General features: G+C 42.6%; 1 protein-coding gene across 1 annotated transcript in view; it reads right to left on the bottom strand.

Annotated features, from left to right (window-relative positions):
* LOC102469635 (zinc finger protein 45) overlaps positions 1-10282 on the bottom strand; it is a 77553-nt gene that overhangs the window by 22644 nt on the left and 44627 nt on the right. The window lies entirely within an intron of this gene.

The raw sequence follows: 10282 nt of genomic DNA, 5'->3' as shown, positions 1-10282 counted from the left end.
GGGACCACCAAGAAGGGCCAGGCCACTGCAGCTGGAGCTCTGATCGCTTCACAGGAAACTAACAATAACAAGACAGCACCGTTCACTTTGCGATTGGAAGTTATTAAGGCTTTCACTTTTTTATTTCAGTTCTCCAAATAATTTCACTAAGACCATTTTAAAGAAGAGAAGGGCGGGGACCAGCAGGTAGCATAACGGCTATGTCGCTGGACTCCCACATAGTCGACCGTGGTCCGAGTCCCGGGCCCAGTGGTTTAAACTCACGCCGGGGCGCGTGTGCGTGCGTGCCCAAGAGGCAAATGGAGGAGGACAATGGAGGAGAAGGGATTGCAGCTGGCGATCCCCCCTGGGGGGTGATTTCTCGCTTTCTATCTCTCTGTCTCTCTCTCTGTCTCTGTCTCTCTCTCTCTGTCTGGCGAGCGCAGGCGCCCTATAGCAAAAACCACTCAAAAAAAAAAAAGAGAGAGAGAGAGAGAGAAGAGAGAAGCACGCTCAGGAAGAACAAGTAATCTGGGATCAGCAATTAGCGTAATGGCTACGTCGCTGGACTCCCATGTAGTCGACTAAAACTCACGCCGGGCGCGTGTGCGTGTGTGCCCAAGATCCCGAGAGGAGAATGGAGGAGAAGGGACTGCGGTGACCATCCCCCCTGGGGGGTGATTTCTCGCTTTCTGTCTCTGTCTCTCTGTCTGTCTGGAGAGCGCACGCGCCCTGTAGCAAAATCCTCTCAAAAAGAACAAGTAACCCTCCTACGTCACACCTGAGGAAGTGGCCGCGTGTGGGGTGGATTAGGCGGGCTGAGAGCCCCAGGACCCCTCACTACCGGCGACACACACGACCTGACCAAGTCTCAAATCTCCTTGGACGCCAGGACAGCCCCAGACGCAAGAAGGTCCACCCGGGGAAACCTCTGCCCTTGCCCGGCCAAACCTCCACTCTACCCGAGGCTTCTTTTCCCCTGAAGACGGCTCGCTTCGGGCCCCCGCGGAGGTCCCGGGGACGTCCACAGAGCGTAAGGACTACACTTCCCAGAAGCCCTCAGACCCGCCCGCCTGTGCGATTGGACGTGTCCGCCAGTCAGAACCTCTGGACTACACTTCCCAGAAGCCCTCAGACCCGCCCGCCTGTGCGATTGGACGTGTCCGCCAGTCAGAACCTCTGGACTACACTTCCCAGAATGCCGCGGACCCGCCTATCCGGCCGGGTAGACGTGACCTCAACGCCACAGAGCGTCGGACTACAATTCCCAGAATGCCCCATCCGCCTGTCTAAGCCGGTGGAAGTGACCTTTACTCCTAGAGCGTCAGGACTGCCCTTCCCAGAGCGCTGGAGGAACTTCCGAGCGAAGCTGTTACTTAGCTTGCTGGCTACGCTTCCCGCAAAGCCGGAGGGCAAATCTACCGTCCGGTGCCTCTAGGTGGTAAGGGGACTTTTACACTCAGGATCGCTCTTACCTTTCCCTGAAAAATCAAGCGAAAATTTTCATTGGCGTGGCTAATAAATGCCCGCTATTACCACGGGGTACTGCATTGCTGGTAAAACAAGGAGATAAAATCTTCCAGGAATTAACAGAAAATGACTGTTTAGGGATCGGTAGATGATGGAATCTGATATGCCAAAACTGTTTAGAATATGACCGAAATTGAGGCTAACAGGTGTTGGACTCTGACATGGCCAACGTTCAAGTCCCAGACCTGGCAGGTTGTTTTTTTTTACATGCCCCCCCCCCCCCATGAAAACATGTGCCCCATAGCAAGTTTAAAAAGAAATATTAAATTAAATAAAGTATGACCAGAATAGTATGTAGGTGTTTTAATTTACATTTCCTGCATTGTAAATGAAATGGAGAACTTTTTTTTCATATTTTCAAGAGCCATTATTTCTTTGCTTTTATGAGTGGTTCAATATTTTGCCCATTTTCCTACTGGGTTCTTAGTATTTCCCCAGTTTAAGTCTTATTCACATATTAGTAAGATGGAATAGTTTGTAAATAATTTCTCTTGGTTATTTGTTTTATTCCATTTATACAACATCAGATCTGGTTTTTTATTTCCATTTTATTTTTATTTATTATTATTATTTTAAAAACATTAATTGCTATACATCATTTGGCTTCTAAAGAGAATTTACCCAACACAAAATACACCTCAGACCAGACCAGTTGAGAACACTATCCCATTTCTTTTTTTTTTTTTTTTTCCTTTTCATTTTTTTTTTTTTTTTTTTTGTTTTTGGAGAGATTTACACTGTCGGGCGCGTGCGCTCGCCAGACAGACAGAGAGAGACATAGAGACAGAAAGCGAGAAATCACCCCCCAGGGGGGATGGTCACGCCGCAATCCCTTCTCCTCCATTCTCCTCTCAAGACCTTGGGCACGCACGCACACGCACCCGGCGTGAGTTTTAAGCCACTGGGTCCGGGACACGAACCGCGGTCGACTACGTGGGAGTCCAGCGACACAGCCATTACGCTAACTGCTGGTTCCCAAGAGAGATTTTTTAAAAATAAGGTATGTGCACTCACCAGAGAGACAGAGCAGACAGAGACACAGAAAGTGAGAAATCACCCCCCAGAGGAGATGGCCACCCCACAATTCCTTCTCCTTCATTCTCCTCTTGGGTCCTGGGCATGCACGCATGCACACCAGTGTGTTTTAAGCCCCCAAGTTCGGGGCTTGAACCACGGTCAACTATGTGGGAGCACAGTGACGTAACCATTAGGAAATCTGCTGGTCCCTTCCCTTCTCCATTTCTTCATCCTGTCTGAACTTTGAGCACATGTGCACAAACATCTGGTGTGTTTTTCAAGCCTCTAGGACCAGGATTTGAACTATAAGTGGCCGTGTGTGGTTCAGCTCCTTTAACTGCTAAATTTTGTGGTCAGCCTTCATTATTTAAACAATATGTTTGTTGAGATATAATTCATAAAACATTAATCACTTTATGAGATTCAATGGCAGTGACATCTAATACATTCACAGTTCTAAAATGTTTTCCTTACCACTCCCAAGTTCTAAAATGTTTTGTCACCACTCCTTTGGGTAGAATTATCCTTACACAAAGGCCTAAAACTCCTTTTCCTGTCATGCTTAACAGCTGGGACTGGGACATAACTGCTCCACACTACTCCCCCATCTTGACCATATTCCCTTGTCTAACAATCCATGCATTCACACTCCACTATTCTGTTATCATTACATCACTTCCTACTTTCTTCAACTTGCTTGATAACATTTATGAAACAGTAACAGAACATGTCACCCAAGAGATAAAACTCCAATAACACTGGGTCTGCAAACATGTGCCCAGCCTGAGTAATACAACTAATTCCTACATCCTTAGAGGTAACTGATATCCATATTAACTATTCATTATCTTCTCTAGTCACTCTCTAGCTCCTTTACTCCCCTACACACTCCCACCACCTCACCAGATGTTTTGTTATTAACTTTACCATCACAAATCCCACATTCTTCCTGGCTTCTTCCAGCAACTGAAATCAGACAGTTATTGAAACAATTTAACCCTCACATGTATGTACTGATTTATGCCCTTTCCACAAAAGAGCATATCTGGCCAGGAAATATACTGTGTCTATTGTTAGGAACATTTATATATTCAAGGCAATTCCATTAAAAATGACAGCAAGAGATTAACCCCCTGAGCTTGTGCCATGGAACAGGGAGCTGCAGCAGTGATTAAGATAAACTGAGGCTGGGAGTCTGCCTCAGATCTCTTGCTGCCTTCTGACCTGCCCAGAACTGACCCTACCACATTCCTTGCTGGCAGTAATCCCTGAGCCTGCACCATGGAGCAGGGAGCAGCAGGAGTAAGACAAACTGAGGCAGGAAGGTCAAATTGGACCTCTCACTGCTTTCTGCCCACCCAAGAGTATTTTGATATTTCATAGTGTACTGAACTACACCATGCAACTCCTACTCCCTCCTCCTGTTGAATCTCCATCTTGGCTCCATACATCTGATCCTGGGAGACTGGGAAAGGAATCAACACCTAAAGCTGGTTATATATATCCTTCACTGAATGGAAGACAAGGCTCCCTACCAAGAACACATCTGAGAAGAAGAGCTCTTGTTTCCCCTGAGACTACAGAATTGACACCAGAAAATTAGGAAGCATATAATTCATGAAATGGCTAAAAACCAGCACAAAAGCACAATAAATAAGGGAAAACAAGGAAACATCTCTCCCTTAAAGGAACAGAAAACAATTCTCCAACCACAGCACAAAAGAATTCAGAATATTCATGGTGACAGAGATGAGGAAGTCTTTCCAGGATTTGAAGGAGATAAACACCATAAAAAAGAACCAATCAGGGACCAGCAGTTAGCGTAATGGCTATGTTGCTGGACTCCCACATAGTCGACTGTGGTTCGAGTCCCGGACCCGGTGGCTTAAACTCCTGTTGGGCACGTGTGCATGCGTGCCCAAAATCCCGGGAGGATGGAGGAGAAGGGATTGCGGCGTGGCCATCCCCCTGGCGGGGTGATTTCTCACTTTCTATCTCTCTATCTCTGTCTGGCAAACACGCACGCCCTATAGCCAAAAAAAAAAAAAAAAAAAAACTCTCAAAAAAAAAAAAAAGAACCAATCAGAATTTCTAGAGGTGAAGATAGTAATATAGGAAATCAAGACCTCCCCTGAAAGTATTAATGTCAGACTGGAGTACACAGAAGACAGAATTTCTGATCTGGAAGACAAAAACTTAGATAAAACCACCAAAATTAATGAAAAAATAATTTCTAAAAGTGAGGGTAACATGCAGGAAATACTGGACGCTATTAAATTCCCAATATCTGAATAACAGGTATTACAGAAGTGAAGGATCAGATAAGAGCGTAGAAAATCTATTCTATGAGATATGTAAAGAAAACTTTCCAAAACTAGAAAAGCGGGACCAGCAGTTAGCGTAATGGCTATGTCGCTGGACTCCCACGTAGTCAACCGTGGTTCGCGTCCAGGACCCGGTGACTTAAAACTCATGCCGGGCGCGTGTGCATGCGTGCCCAAGATCCCGAGAGGAAAATGGAGGAGAAGGGATTGCGATGTGGCCATCCCCCCTGGGGGGTGATTTCTCACTTTGTCTCTCTGTCTCTCTCTGTCTGGTGAGTGCATGTGCCCTATAGCAAAAACCTCTCCCCCCCCCAAAAAAAAATTAGAAAAGCAATCAGATATCCAGACCCAAAGACACAAAGGACCTTAAAACAGATTCAACATATAAGAAGATCCTCTCCATGGCATATCATAGCTACATTGGTAAAACAAAACAAAACAAAACAAAACAAAAAAAAAACAAAGACAAGATTCTAAAAATGGCAAGAGAAATGTCAAGTCACTTAGAGAAGTTGTCCTATTCAGCTAACATTAGACCTCTCAATCAAAACAATGCAGGAACCAGCAGTTAGCGTAATGGCTATGTCGCTGGACTCCCACATAGTCGACCGTGGTTCGTGTCCCGGACCCGGTGGCTTAAAACTCACGCCGGGCGTGTGCGTGTGTGCCCAAGATCCCGAGAGGAGAATGGAGGAGAAGGGATTGCGGCGTGACCATCCCCCCTGGGGGGTGATTTCTCGCTTTCTGCCTCTATGTCTCTCTCTCTGTCGGTCTGGCGAGCGCACGCGCCCTACAGTGAAAATCTCTCCCCCCCCCAAAAAAAAAAAAAACAAAAAAACAATGCAGGCAAGGAAAGAATGAGAAGACATATTCAGAAGACTAAAAGAAAAACTATTTCAACAAAGAACACTATACTTGGCAAGATTGTCCTTTAAATGGGAAAAACCAAGAAAACCATCCTCAGACAAACAAAAACTAAAAGAATTCACCAATACTAAATCATCTTTCAAGACATACCGAAGGAAGTACTATAGTAGGAAAACTAAAGAAAGACCAACAGAAATTAGAGAACAAACAAAAAACAAGAAAATGGCTAACAAAAATGACAGGGGCAAGTTCACAAATATCAATAATTATGTTGAATGGTAATGGACTAAATTCTCCAATCAAAAGACACAGACTGGCTGAACGGATTAAAACACACACACAGGGGACCGGCAGTTAACGTAATGGCTATGTCGATGTACTCCCACGTAGTTGACTGCGGTTTGTGTCCCAGATCCAGTGGCTTAAAACTCATGCAGGGCGTGTGTGTGTGCGTGCCCAAGATCCCAAGAGGAGAATGGAGGAGAAGGGGTTGTGGCGTGGCCATCTCCCTGGGGGGTAATTTCTCACTTTCTGTCTCTCTGTGTCTCTCTCTGTCTGTCTGGCGAGTGCATGTGCCCTATAGCGAAAAACCTCTCCAAAACACACACGCACACAAAACCCTAGAAATCCTCTATTTGTTGTCTACAAGAAACATACCTCATGGGATAAAGACATATAGAGACTAAAAGTGAAGGACTGGAAAAAGATATCCCATGCAAATGGAAATCAAAACAAGGCTGGAGTTGTGAAACCAATTATCAGACAAAATATGTTGTAAGACAAAAACTGGAAGAGAGAAAGAAAGACGTTATATAGTACTAAGTGAGCCAATTCACCAAGAAGCTATAACAATTATCATTATCTATGCACCCAACTCAAGAGTACCTAAATATGTGAAAGAAAGACTGCTACATCTAAAGGGAGAGATAGACTGCAACACATTAAAAATTGGGAGTCTCAATACCCCACTATCTCCTTTGGACAGCTTATCTACCAAAAAAAAATAAATAAATAAGCAAAGAGATATAGGATATAAATGACACCATAAATGAATTGGATTTGACAGACATCTATAGATGTCCATAAACAACCATACAATATACGTTTTTCTAACTCCCACATGGAACCTTTACAAAGGCTGGTTTAACTAGGGCACAAAATAAGCCTTCACAAGTTCAAAGGCATAGAAACTATAACCAGCATCTTCTCTGGCCATGATGGAATTAAACTTGAAATTAAAGTCAGTAAAAAAAGAAAACAAAACAAAACAACCACCTTAAACAAACATATAGAAACTAAACAACCTATTCCTAAATGACTTAACTACCACTGAAGAAATTAATATTGAAATCAAGATTCATTGAAATAGGGGACCAGCAGGTGGTATGGTGGTTAAGGCACTGGACACTCCCACGTGTCTGAGCATGATTCAAGTCCTAGACCTGGTGGCTTGCTTTTTCACTTTCTCTCTCACTCTCTCTCTGTGTTTCTCTCTGGTGAAATTAAAACAAATGAATGAATAAATAAAATTTTAAAAAAGATTAATTGAAATAGATGATAGCAAATACATGAGTTTCCATAAGCTATTGGACAAAATAAAAGCAGTCATAAGGGGGAAGTTCATAGCAGTTAGTGTGCATAAGAAGATGGAAAGGTGGCAAATAGACAACCTACAACACACATCAGGGAACTTTAAAAACAAAAAAATGGGGCCAGCAGGTGGAGTGGTTAAGGACGCTGGACTCCAACATGGATGACCACGGTTTGAGTCTCGGACCTGGTGGCTTTCTTTCTTTCCATCTCTCTCTCTCTCTCTCCCCCCCCCTCCCTCTCTGGTCAAATTAAAATAAATAAATAAAAATAAAATATACAAAGTTAAAATAATTCTTTAAAAATGCCAAGAGAAAAGAAATAATAAAGCAGAAATAAATGAAATAGAGAATAAACAAACTGTACAAAAAATAAACGAAACTAGAAACCGGTTCTCTGAGAAGATAAACAAAATTGACACACTGTTAGCTAGACTAAGATTAAGAGAAAAAGGAACCAGATAAATTAACAGTGAAACAGGCAATATTACAATGGATATAACAGAAATACAAAAGGTCATTAGAGAATGGTATGAGTGACCATACACCAACAAACAAAAAAACTCTGTTTGTTGATGAGATGGATAAATTTCTAGACACATATTGAGTCAGGAAGACACAGAAAGCATAAATAGACCAGTAACAAGCCATGAGATTGAATCAGCAATAAACTCCCAACAAAGAAAAGCCGTGGTCCCAATGGCTTCATTTCTGAAATCTAAAAAATTTTAAAGAGGAGCTTACTGTGGGGAGCCGCCCACATCAAAATGGCTGTCATGACCTTCACTGCTTAAAAATGGCCAGTGCGACCTTGACACAGACACCAGGAATGCAGACCCCCTGGTTCACACAGAGCTGGCAGGTCCTCAATAAGGTCCGCTGTAAACCCCGCCTACCTCCCTCTACCTTGTGTATATAAGAAAGCGCTCTAGCCCTCAATAAATGAGCGAAACCTTTACATCAAAGAGCTGTGACACTATGTGAGCTGTGATACTTCTTTCGCTCCCGTGCTGAGACGCTGCGCCGGTTCCAGACCTCCGCCCCCTCGCTCGAGTTTCCGTGCCCGATTCGTCCCGCGGGTTCGGGACAGCTTACCCCCATTCTACTTATACTACTGATAATGATCCAAAAGGACAAAACCCTCCCAAATTCATTTTATGAAGTCTCCATCGACCTCATTCCAAAAATGACAAGGACATACAAAAACAAAAACACATACACAAAATAAAAACTAAAGACTAATATCTTTTATGAATATAAATGCAAAAATTCTCAACGAGATACTAGCAAATCATATCCAACCACACATAACAAAGAGTATACATCCCGACCAAGAAGGCTTTATTTCAGGGATGCAAGGATGGTTCAACATATGCAAAACTATATATGTAATATACCATATTAACAGAAAGAAAGATAAAAAGACATATGATCATATCAATGGCTACAGAAAAAGTGTTTGATAAAATACAGCATCCTTTCATGATTAAGACTCTCAGCAAAATCAGTATAGAAGGGACTTTTCTCAACACAATAAAAGCCGTATATGAAAAACTATAGCTAACATCATAATGAATGGGGAAAAGCTTTTCCACTAAAGACTGGAACAAGACAAGGCTGTCCACTTTCTCCATTTCTTTTCAGTATAGTACTGGAAGTCCTAGCCAATGCAATCAGATAAGAGAATAAAATAAAAGGCATTCAAATAGAGAAAGAAGTGAAATTGTTTCTATTTGTAGATGACATGATTATATGTATAGAAAATCCAAAAGAATCTACATAAAAAGTAAAAACACCTGGAAGTGACAAATGAATACAGTAAAGTGGCAGGATACAAAATCAACAAACAAAAATCTGCAGCATTTCTGTACACAAACAAGAAGCAGACTGAGAGAGAAGACTCCTCCACAAACTCGAGTGGAGAGGGAAGAGGCAGCCTTCAGAAGACTCCTCTATGGCTCCTGAGAACTAGTGATTTGGTGCACCATGCTTGCATGCTGTGTGTTTGTTTGTTTGTTTGTTTTTTGCTTTTATTAAAATAAATAAATAAATACATTTTGGGGTTGTTTGTTTTTCTTCTTTTTCTGTTTCTTTTTTTCTGTTTCCTTTTTAAAAAAAAAAATTATTTAATTTTATTTATTCATCCACTTATTTTAATTTGACCAGAGAGTGAGAATGCAAGCCACCCGGTCTGGGACTCAAACCAGGGTTGGCTATGTGGGAGTGTCCAGCGCTTTAACCAACACGCCACCTGCTGGTCCCCCTTTTCTTTTTCTTTTATCTAATCATTCTACTCCTCAATCTCCATTTACTGTGTTTCTAGACAGATCTAAGGGAACTATAGCCAAACATCCAAATACTATTAGGGTTAACATTCCTCAATATCCAATGGATCTGCTGCCCAAGGGGTAAAAACGGAATTGCAAAAAGATTCTAGATCACCTCCTTCTGCACACTCTTGAAAATGCAGATTGAACTTCAAGAATTACATCCATCATGGGACCAGCAGTTGGCGTAATGACTATGTCGCTGGACTCCCATGTAGTTGACCGTGGTTCGTGTCCCAGACCCAGTGGCTCAAAACTCACACTGGGTGCATGTGTGTGCGTGCCCAAGATCCTGAGAATGGAGAAGGGTTTGGGGTGTGGCCATCCCTTCTGGGGGGTGATTTCTCACTTTTTGTCTCTCTCTATCTGGCGAGTGCTTGCACCCTATAGCAAAAACCTCTCCAAACATTTAAAAAAATAATAATAATTACATCCACTGGATGACTAGAAATCACTGCAGGGCCACAAGAAATACAGGAAAGCAAGAAAATACCTCTCCTCCAAGGGAAAAGAATAACTCCTCTTCATCCACAGACAGTTCAATGGAAATCATGGAAATGTCTGATAAAGAATTTAGAATAGTCATAATAGCAAAGCTAACAGAAATGGAAGAGAAAAGGAACAATGAACTGCAGAAGAGAAAGGAGAA

This window comes from Tupaia chinensis, unplaced genomic scaffold (assembly GCF_000334495.1).
Source record: "Tupaia chinensis unplaced genomic scaffold, TupChi_1.0 Scaffold000067_1, whole genome shotgun sequence".
Classification (NCBI taxonomy): Eukaryota; Metazoa; Chordata; class Mammalia; order Scandentia; family Tupaiidae; genus Tupaia; species Tupaia belangeri.
This window is presented reverse-complemented; position numbering and strand designations above follow the sequence as displayed.